This window comes from Orcinus orca, chromosome 5 (genome assembly GCF_937001465.1).
Source record: "Orcinus orca chromosome 5, mOrcOrc1.1, whole genome shotgun sequence".
Lineage (NCBI taxonomy): Eukaryota > Metazoa > Chordata > Mammalia > Artiodactyla > Delphinidae > Orcinus > Orcinus orca.
Genome location: NC_064563.1, coordinates 20,600,341 through 20,611,922, shown reverse-complemented (window position 1 = coordinate 20,611,922; position 11,582 = coordinate 20,600,341).

Genomic DNA, 11,582 nt, shown 5'->3' with positions numbered 1-11,582 from the left:
TACTAGTTTGGGCCAGATGACATTTTTAAAAATACATTTATTTATTTATTTATTTTTGGCTGCTTTGGGTCTTCATTGCTGCGCATGGGCCTTCTCTAGTTGTGCCAAGCGGGGGCTACTCTTCTTTGCTGCGCGTGGGCTTCTCGTTGCGGTAGCTTCTCTTGTTGAGGAGCTTGGGCTCCAGGCGTGCGGGCTTCAGTAGTTGCGGCTCGCAGGCTCTAGAGCGCAGGTGCAGCGGTTGTGACGCACGGGCTTAGTTGCTCCACAGTATGTGGGATCTTCCCGGACCAGGGATCGAACCCGTGTCCCCTACATTGGCAGGCGGATTCTTAACCACTGTGCCACCAGGGAAGCCTGGGCTGGGTGACTTTTCAGTGTTCTAATTATAGAACATAAAATAGTCTTCGCTATACTTTATATATTTTAATATATATAAATATATACCTAATGTATTATATATTTTTGTATATTATATTATATTTTTAATATATATTTTTTCCTTCCTCCTAACTTTTGTCATGGAAAACTTCAAACATGTATACAAGTTGACAGAACAGTAAAATGGACCCCCATGTGGCCATCACCAGCTTCCCAGCCACCAAATTCCCAGCGCCGGCCAATGTTGCTATGTCTCTACACTCACCCATGCCAATGGCTATTTTGAACCAAATCCCAAGACATCATTTGTTTCATCTGCCATTCCCTACTGGAAAGGAAATTTTGAGAAGAAAAAGAACAATTTTTAAATTTAGAGCCCCACAATGTCACATTTGCTCATATATAGAAACTTAAGGACAAAGAGTCTACATTTAGCAGTGTGGCAGGAAATGGACAACAGTTTTATCAGAAGTGGTTTTAAGAGGCATGATGCCCAGTTGCAGAGTTTTAAGAAAAAGGTAAAGATATAACTTTTTTCCAGAGTATTCTTTGCATTTAAAAAGTCTGTCGTTATTTGTCAGCTCTGATTGAAGCAATCCATATGAATGGATGTGGGGATCAGAGAGAATCTGTGAGCCACAGGAGGAAGGGAGGGTCAATGCCGCCGCAGTCGGCCACAATCTGCTTTTCTGCTGAGGCCCCAGCTTTTGGAAGTCTGAGTGCCTGCGTCTGCAGGGTCATTTCTGGCCTCTCTAACATTATGGGTGATCAGTGAACAGGATGACGTAGATTCCGCATAGGTTGCCAAATTTAGCAAATAAAAACACAGGACGTCCAGTTGCATTCTAATTTTGGAAGAACAATGAGTCATTTTTCAGTATGAGGAGGTCCCAGATATTGCGTGAGACACACTGATACTAAAAAAAAAAATACTGTTTAACTGAAATTCTAATTTAACTGGGCATTCTATATTTTATCTGGCAGCCTTAATTACAAGGCCTGTGTTCCAGTTACTCTGGCTGCGTAATGAAACTTAGTGGCTTAAAGTGCCAACAATCACTTATTATATTTCATACTTTCTATGGGTCAGGAATTCAGACAGAGCATATGGGGACAGTTTCTGCCACTTCTGCTTTGCGACGTCTGGGGCCTCAGCTGGAAGATGGAGGATGCCTGTGCCTGGTAGTGGATGCGGTTGTCAGCACGGCACAGAGCTATTGGCTGTAGTGCTCCTGTGGGGCCTTCCTTACAACATAGTAACTGGTTTCCAAGGGCAAGAATTCCTAGAGATAGAACCACACGGAGGTCATATTGCCTTTTATGACCTAACCTCATGGTCACTTTCACCCCGTCTCAAAGGGAAGGGGGATAGACCTGAACTGAACCATCTTCGTCACATAGTGAGAAGAGTGTGTGGGATGGGATATATACACTCTGCAACAGCACGTCATGCCCTTTAGATATCTTATATCTGACTGTTCACTTTCAAATACAGATAAACTTGCCAGATATAACCTGGAATGAAGACTTTCCTTATGTGCTCTTTCCGTTAACATTCTATTGGACAGCTAAAATGTAAATTTAATTATTTTCATCTGTAAGGGTAAAATGTCAAAATAATTCATTTTGATTGTGAGAGCTGTCTATTTGATATACAAAAACAATTAAGAACTACTAAATTGGTCAATAGGGAAATCAGTTGACAGTTTGTGCAATAATTCTAACCTTTGTAGAATGAATTGGTGTTCTAACTTTCATAAAATTAAATAAAATAAACTTTCAAAATTGTATTTCATTTTTGGTTATTTAAACTCCATTTGGGTCATATATCTTTCAACGAAAAGTCTTATTTAGAAATTCTTTACATATTAGCAGGATGAATTTAAAGCATAAAGATAACTTTAACCATTTCAAAACGTTATGAGCAGGAGAAATTTCAAAATTATATGACATCTGTGATCAATTTTCTTTGATCTAGACAGAATAATGTTGTGATTCCATATCTAGGCTATTGTGAATATATATACAATGGAATATTATTCAGCCTTTAAAAAGGATATCCTACCATCTGCAACAACATGGATGGGGGGGGGCTGGGGGGCATTATGCTAAGTGAAATAAGCCAGAGGCAGAAAGAAAAAAACTACATGACCTCACTTATATGCAAAATGTTACAAGTCAGATACATAGAAGCAGAGGGTAGACTGGTGATTACCAAGGGCTGGGTAGGTGGGGGACAGGGGGAGATTTTGGTCAAAGGGCACAAAGTTGTAGTTATGGAGGATGAATAGAGATCTAATGTACAACATGAGGACTATAGTCAATAGTATTATATTGAATACAGTACTGGAAATCTCCTAAGAGAGTAGATTTCAAGTGCCCTTATGACAAAAAAAAAAAAAAATAAGGTAAGTATGTGAGGACATGATATGTTAAATAGCTTGATCGAAATAATCATTTCACTATGCAGATGTATGCCAAATCACCATGTTGTACACCTTAAATATATTCAATTTCTACTTTAAAAAAAAGCAATGCTATGAAGAAAAAGAGAAAGTACTAAATAATAGTGAGGTATCCCCAAATATCTTGTTTCTCCACCAGCTTCAATCAAAATGAGCATCTATTAGATTAGTAGACAGTATCAAGCAGTAGATAGTGCTGAGTAATTATTGATCTCATGCTAGTCACACTTCTACAAAAAGTTCAAATAATAAAATTGCAATGATAATTAAGTTTATTGGTAAAATTTCAGGTTCATTCTTATATCCCTTACGTTCATCCCATGAAGCTAATAGTTGGCTTTTGCTCAGTTTTGGATGAATATAGATTTTAACATTTGGTTGTTATGCACTGGGTCAAAATAAGTACAGTAAGCTACCAGGGGCAATATAACATATATAAGCAATAGAACTTCAGGTTCTAATTCCAAGATTCATACAAAGGCTCTGTTTGCCTACACACTGTTTTTGGAAATTTTTATTTGGTTTCCAATCCCTATCAAATCAGAATATTTTGTATGATGTCCAACTACCTTTGAAAGATCTGGAGGGGTAACAGCCTGGGCCCACATTTCACAGTAGCCAGAGGTAGGAATTCTTAGATTGATTGAAGTGATGACCCTAATTAATGACTTCAGTTTGACTTTGAAGGTCCTCTCATCTAGAGAAGTCTCTTTCACCACCCTTTGAATCTGGGCAGGCCTTGTGACTTGCTTTGATCAATACAATACAGCAAATAAGATCTTGCACACACCCAGTGTCTCTCTTGAAACTCTGCCATTGTCATCAAGTAAACAAGCCTAAGTACCTACAGGAGGATAAGAGACCACCTGGAGGAGAATCCAGTTGTCCCAGCCTAGGCCTAGACCAGCCTGCTCCTAGCTAATCTACAAGCTGACCTCAAACGCATGAGGGAGCCCAACTAAGAGCAGAAGAACTGTAGATTTATAAATAATTAAAAGTGCTTATTGCTTTAAACCATTGGGTTTTGGTGTGGTTTGTTACACAGCAATTACTAACTAATACAGAAGAAAATGGATAACCGCTAATCCTAATTATATAACATACTCCCAGCAAAACCAACATGTAACACACATGATAATTAAGTCATATATATATACACACACACACACACACACATATATATATATATACATATATATGTATATACACATATATATAATCTAGACCAACTGGATTCTCTTCCAGGTGGCCTCTTATCCTCCTGTAGGTACTTAAGCTTGTTAATATATATATATAATATATATGTGTGTATGTGTATATATACATACACACACATATATATTATATATATATATATATACACATATTTACATATTTCTTCAGTTTGGTTTTACCTGGGGGTGGGCTGACAGAGAAGAAGGAGGCTGAGTGAACAAGAAGCTTGGCCATGTGTGTTTAGAGCCGGTAGTTGGGGTTAGGGGCTGGTAGGCATTCTGGCGTGGACACTCTGTCTCTGCCTGCATGGTAGCAGCCAGGTCTTTAGCCTGGAGGTCAGAGGATGTTTAATTCTAGTTCTGCTGCTTGCTGACTGTGTGAACTTTAGCCAATTTCAGCTCCTCATCCATTAAAAGAAAACGGCTATAACAATACCTGAGTGGCTGCCTCGTTGGCAGGATGGAGTGAGATGATGCTATGAACGCACACTGAAGGCTCTGAGAGGTTAAGTCATTCTCAAGGGCCACAGTTATTCAGTGGTAGAGACTTAAAAACTTTCCATCATACCATCAAGGTTTCTAAAAAGAATGGATAGCGGGCCTGCCTCAAAGGCACATGCACCCCAGTTACTCTGAGAAGGTACCTTCTTGTGGGATGATGGTCAGGCGTCTTCACAAGAATGAAGCATAAAATTCCGAGAACAGATCCTTTCAGCCAGGAAGCTTTGAGGGATCTTCGGGGTTTTCTTTCCTCGCTCTGCAGGTGGTAGATGAACCATGAGCCTGGTGGGCAGCGCTGGAAGTCACCAGGAGCTGAACTCATGGTAAGGGAAAACACTAGAGGTGTCCTCAATCAGGCAGAGGTCAGACTCTGTGGATCATGACAGCTGTGAGATTGTGGCCCATGTGGGGACTCATAGCCAGTGAGTATTTGCACATGGGAGAAGGGAAGTGGCTGATGTTTCTTCTGTCTAAAACTTAACTGTCTAGGGAGTTTCCTGGCAGTCCAGTGGTTAAGATTTGGTGCTTTCACTGCCATGGTCCAGGGTTCAAACCCTGGTCAGGGAACTAAGATCCCGCACGCTATGCAACACGGCAAAAAAGAAAAAAAAAACAAAAACCCACAACTGTCTAAACTGTTTGCCAGAAAGTATTCAACATGATGTTATTTTTCGGGTGTTCCCCCCAATGGGAGAAAATACCATGCTTCAGTCAGGTAGGATAATCTCTCCTCTCCCTCTCTGCCCTCCCCCTAAGACACCCCCCTCACCCCACCTTGCCAGTTACATGCACTCTTAAGTAGCTCTCAATTCAGTTGTGAACAAGCAATGAACGGATACTCTTAAGTGTTAAGTGGAATTTCAAAGTGCATTCAAAATTACACAGGAAGCACAAGAGCATGGAAATCCCAGCCTTGGAAACTTTAGGTAATTAACTATATGATTATTCTAAAAGGGTATCAAAACTGGGTTCAAGAAGTAAATAAATGATCCTATCTTGCGTTTCCACAAGTCAGGTTTTGTAGTTGTGTGGGGTGGCCGTCATTATCATTATCATCACCATTATCAGATAACAGTTTATGGTGCTTCAATTAAGTGACCGTACTGTACCAGGTACAGTCAAGGACTTTACCTTTCTAAAAGATACAGTCACTGTCTTTAAGGAGTGGTTCATCTCCTTTCCTGGGGCAGAGGTTAAGATGAAAGTTTTTGATGTGGTGATAAGTTTGGAAAGTCGATGTAGCCTTAAAAGTCTCAGGAAGGGAGAACGTTGCAGAGTGTTGACTTCTAAAGTCATTGCACAGGTAACCAGTGTGACTCCAGCGGCTTAAAGGGAAGGATGAAATGCTGCAGAGGTCAAAGAAGAGTAAGACCTGAGAAATGGGCACTGGATCGGTCATGCAGTGACTCATTCTATAGTGAGCCCAGGGCAGGAACTAGACAACAAGAGGTTAACAAATCAGGAGGGACCAGGAACTGGAAAGAGGGGCTTGATCACTAAAGGAAACCAAGAAGTAGGGTGGTAGCTGAGGGAAGGAGCAGGGCCGAGGGAAGATGTTTCTAAGGAAAAAATTCAAAAGTGGCAAACTTTGATAATGATTGAAGTAAGTGAAGTAAAAAGGAGTTCATTATATAATTTTGTCTACTTGGCAAATATATTTTTTTGAAGTACAGTTGATTTACAACGTTGTATTCGTTTCAGATGTACAATATAGTGGTTTGATATTTTTATAGATTATACTCTATTTAAAGTTATTATAAAATATTGGTTATACTTGAAAGAAATTTTTTAACTTCCTTAATAAAAATTTAGGAAAAGAAAGGTAAGAACCTAACACCTGGGAAGAGGGTAGAGAAATGAGTAAAGGGAGGATACTAAAAGTATATGAGATCACACAGTCTCGGAGGAGGTGTGTTGGAATGGAAACAAGAGCACAGGTGAGAGAATTTACCTTCTTATAGGAAAGATAATAAAAATCAATGACAATAAGGACAAAATTTGAGTTGAAGAGGAAGTGTTGGTATAAAAATATAACAAAGTTAAAAGGAAGATGAGGGACTTCCGTGGCAGTCCAGTGGTTAAGACTCCACGCTTCCACTGCAGGGGGCGCGGGTTTGATCCCTGGTTGGGGAGTTAAGATCCTGCATGCCGTGCAGCCAAAAAAAAAAAAAAAGGGCAGATGAATAAAGGAACTTGGGCCACCTTTTCCACAAAGTGGAACGAGAGGTTATAAGATGCAAAGGAGTGGGGATGAAAGGAGGGAGGACTTGGGGAATGTGGAAAGGGCTAGAATAACAGTCATGGAATGCAGTAGGGAATGAGTATGAGGGAGAAGACAGACTGCTGAGTGGTAAGGCCCTTCCAGTGGACATCAGCAAAAATTTTTAATGGACCCACACTTTGAGAACTACTGCCTTAAAGCACACAGAAATCAGTAAGCCAGAGTGATGAGAGCCCTCTTGCAATCTCAGAACCTTCTGAAATCCCCAAGTTGGCAGTAACTATCTCCAGAACAAAGTTTGCTAGAGCAAGTAGCAACTGTCCACAACACCCCACCCAGGGCAGATCCAGTGGGAAGTCAAAGTGAAGGTGTCCATTTGGCCCAAAATAAATATACTAATAAATATCTACATATTCACCGTATGGTCCTAGGATCACAGTTATGTCATATGACATGACCACCAGCATCACCTGGAAGCTTGTTAGAAATGCAAAATCTCAAGTCCCACCCCAGACCTCCTGAATCAGAATCTACCTTTTAACAAGATGAGTCATATACACACTAAAGTTTGAGAAACCGTGGTCTATAACTTTGTTAAAAGCTTTGATATACATATAGGTAATCACAGGAATGCTAAACTCAACAAAGGAAAATATTGGGCCTCTGCAATGTCCCTCAAGCTGTACGGGGTACTGTGAAGACCACCAAAGACCTCTAGGATGCATTTTATACCCTCTAAGTTTAATCAGCATCGTTATTACTGGGAGGATTTTTTTTTTTTTTTTTTTTTGCAATTATACTTCAGTCTCCAAAGGAAAGCAGTTTATTTTAACTTTGACTCTCTGTGCTTTGGAGCTGGTCATTCGATTTCAGGTGAGTGATGTCTACCGTTCAACGCGGGCTTCTGAACACCACCACCAGCAGTGGAAGGGCAGCCCAAGTCAGCCACATAGTAAGTAAATCCTTATCTTACCAGCTCCCTATAACAAGGCCTGCCTTTAAAATTTTGGTTTTTTTTTTTTTGCAGTACGTGGGTTTCTCACTGCTGTGGCCTCTCCCGTTGCGGAGCACAGGCTCCGGACGCGCAGGCTCAGTGGCCATGGCTCACGGGCCCAGCCGCTCCGCAGCATGTGGGATCTTCCCAGACCGGGGCACGAACCCGTGTCCCCTGCATCGGCAGGCGGACTCTCAACCACTGTGCCACCAGGGAAGCCCTAAAATTTTGGTTTTAATATTTTCACCACCCTAGTCTTTAGTCTTACCCATCATTTTTTCTCTCTTTGCTCAGTTCTTTTTTTTTTGTTTTTTTTGTTTTGCGGTACGCGGGCCTGTCACTGTTGTGGTCTCTCCCATTGCGGAGCACAGGCTCCGGACACGCAGGCTCAGCGGCCATGGCTCACGGGCCCAGCCGCTCCGCGGCATGTGGGATCTTCCCGGATCGGGGCACGAACCCGTGTCCCCTGCATCGGCAGGCGGACTCTCAACCACTGCGCCACCAGGGAAGCACTGCTCAGTTCTTTTGCAGCTGAGAATCAGCCCTTAAAGTTAATGTGAGCATTTTTGGGCAGCGGGCCAGTGTGAGCCCTCCCATCTCCCCGAGCACTGCCTTCTCCTTTTATTAAGACAAGCAGTGTGTGGGCTTGGGTTCAAATGCTGACTTGATGTTTTCTACTGCATGGTCCTCAGCAAGCTCCTTACCCCCTCTGAGTCTCAGTTTCCTCCCATGTAGGAAAGAGTGAGTTACTGTACCCACTGCAGAGGGATACTGTCACAATTAAGTGAGCTAATAATGAAAAGCATTAAAGAAACACCTAGCAAGTAACAAGCACACAATAAATATTAACTATACAATTTTGTTAAAATGTTTTCCTTGGCAGTAAAGTTTCAAAAGTACATTACATTCTCAGAGAAGCCTCAATATTTTCCAAATGTTGCTTGTTTTATTTTTTTTTTTACTGTTTTCTAGCATATTTGTGAAACTTTAGAAAGTAAGTATGACTGGGGAAATACCTGTGCAGAGGCATAGACCAAAAAAATAATATATAATTTCATAAAGTCAGCTTTATAAACATAAAAAAATAAATGCAGTGTTCACATTTCTCCGCCTTTTAAAACCATGACATGAATTTCTAAACTTAGTCTACTTTAGAACATGTGAGTATATTTAATTTTAAAAAGAGGATGAGGAGTCTCAATTAGTGATGTTCCACTTTACGGAGAGTGGGTGGCGGCTGAGTTTCTATCGAAAGCTAACTTACCACCTACAACCATAGCAGCATAAGGCCAAAAAGAAAGAACGCTAAAACCAATCGATATCTGAGCAGATCTCTCAGAAGAGAGTCATCAGCCAGAGTTCATGCCTCTCTGAGGGGTCAAGCTGTGCTCTTTTGTACTGAGACCTGGGTTAGGGAGGGCCACAGCACACCCCTCTGAGTCATGAGGCAGGGTGTGCTCGCTCATTCTGATTTTGAAAACAACTGGAGATACTGACGTCCAGGTGTCGATGGTGCTTGCAAAATCCCCAAGTCCAAATCCTAATCAAGCTGTGTCCACCCATCTAAAATGGAGAGAATTATCCAGATTAGTCAGCCTGTAGCTGAGAAGGGCCCTGGATGTGAAGCTAAACGCACACAGGCAGCCCTCCCCGTGTTGATCGAAGCACGGCGTATTGAGGCGTTACACTGTGGTAGTCCAGAGCTCAGCCTCTGGAGCCAGATTCCCTGGGTTCGAATCCTACCTCTACCACTGTGGCGGGTTAAAGATGGCCACAAATACTTTGACACTCTTTTCACGCAGAGGTGAGGTCTATGCCCCTCTCCTGAATCTTAGATGACTCTGACCAAGAGGATATGATAAAAGTGGTCCTGTCCCAGTTTCTGACCCAGGCCTTAAGAAACGGACAGCTTCTATTTCTTGTCTCTTGAACCACCATATAAAAATCTCACTACCTTACTGCAGAGACCATGTGTGGACCCCTAAGATTACAGGGGGGAGACAAGGACCCTACTGAGCCCAATCTTACCACCCTTCCCATCAAGCCGCGTGGCATGCGAGTGAAGCCGTCTTGGACCCTAAAAACCAGTGCAATGCAGCCCCTAGATGATCAAGAGCGAGTAACCCCAATGACAATATGTAGCGCTGAAGAATTACCTGATCTACTTTAAGATGAGCAGAAGAACCTAATCTACTTCTTCTGCTCAGGAGCAGTTAATTCATTTAACCTCTGCGCGTGAATTTTTTTTTTTTTTTTTTTATCTCTTGTCCCAAGTAACAGGTTGTAATACTGTTGAGGGCAGAAAGTAAGTCAGATTTATTTTGTTCACTAGGAAAGCACTTGGCACACTGGTGGACACGTTGTGGGTGCTTCAAACACACTTACTGATTGCACTGAATTGATGATTCTTCATCTATTGCCAGGCGAAGAGTTTAGCAGGCTGAGAAAGCATCACCCAAGTATTGTGCATGCCTCCCGCCGGTCGTCAGAGTTACCTGGAAAACATCTCCAAGTGCACTGCTTGTTGGCTTAGGGATGGAGTGCCTGCATCACTGCCAGGAACCCCCGGGCTTTCCGCTGCTTAATCCTCTGCCATCAAACTCCCAGAGGGTGTGGTCCAGGAGGAGAGCCCCCAGGCTCATGTTCTTCTCCTTTTCTTTCTGCAAGGATCACTTTCTGTCCCTTCCAGAGCTGCCATCTGCTCTCACTTCTGAGGTCTTCTTCCTGCAGGACAGGATCCAAAGTGGGGTTCGGTCTCAGCCACCTCCTCCTTGCTGTCTCTGAAAAGGAGGGCTCTAGCCCTTGTGGTTCAAGGGCTTCACTGCTAAACAGAGTGAACAGCAAACATCAAGCCTGCGTGTCACAAGATCAGTTGCCTGAATCTCCTGAGTGCCTAGAACAATGACCCCACCCTTCCTGAGGGCGAATTTCACCAAGCCTCCCTCCCCTCCCTATCCCCTTCCCCCAGATTAGGTGTTCCACTTCCTGCTTGCAGGTCTAAAGGCACAATGAATAGCTGAACAATAAATGAATTAATCACCCTCCAAGTATCTGAAGTCAGGGCATTCCAGAAGGGTGACTGTCAGTGTTTCCCTTTTTCCACACAGGAAATAAATGACCTCAGGCCTCTCCCTCATAGTTACTCATGTACCACATCTTCTCAAGATTCGTGGAAGAAAACTGAACTGTGGTCCACAGTATCTTTTACTCTCACCTGTTCACTTAGTGATTGGTAACTCCAGTTACTAGTCTGAAAAGTCTAGGACATCAGGGCTATGTTGCCCAGTGTTATTCAAATGCCTTGGGTAACTTCTAGGGGCAAAAGTCTCTGAAGAAAGAAAAAACTGCCCAGTCCCCAAAGGAGAGTTGCCTAGCTCCAAGGTGACATCTACAAAGATGAACTCAACACTTACATCCTGAGAACTCTTGTCTTCCTCCTGGCACTATTCTCAGAACTCCCTGTCAAAGCTGGTGGGTGACAACGAAAGCTCAGTTGCACGTGCTCAGAGTGTTGGAAAACAACTGCAAGGAAAGTGATAGCAGTCCTTACCTGCTGGTGGTAGGAGTACAGCTGGTTTTCCTTTTCTTCCTTCTGCTTATCTTATCTTATCTTATCTCTTATGTGACTTTTCTACCCCCCACCCCACAAAAAAGATCCCGTATTACTTTGTAATAAGAAAAAAAATCACAATTGTTTGTCGTTGTTCAGAAGGAAGTATATCCCACTGTACCCATATACTTCACACATGGCGTCATTCTATTGTTTATATCGAAAAGATAATATTTTGTTAATTTCTAAAAGAGAAAAT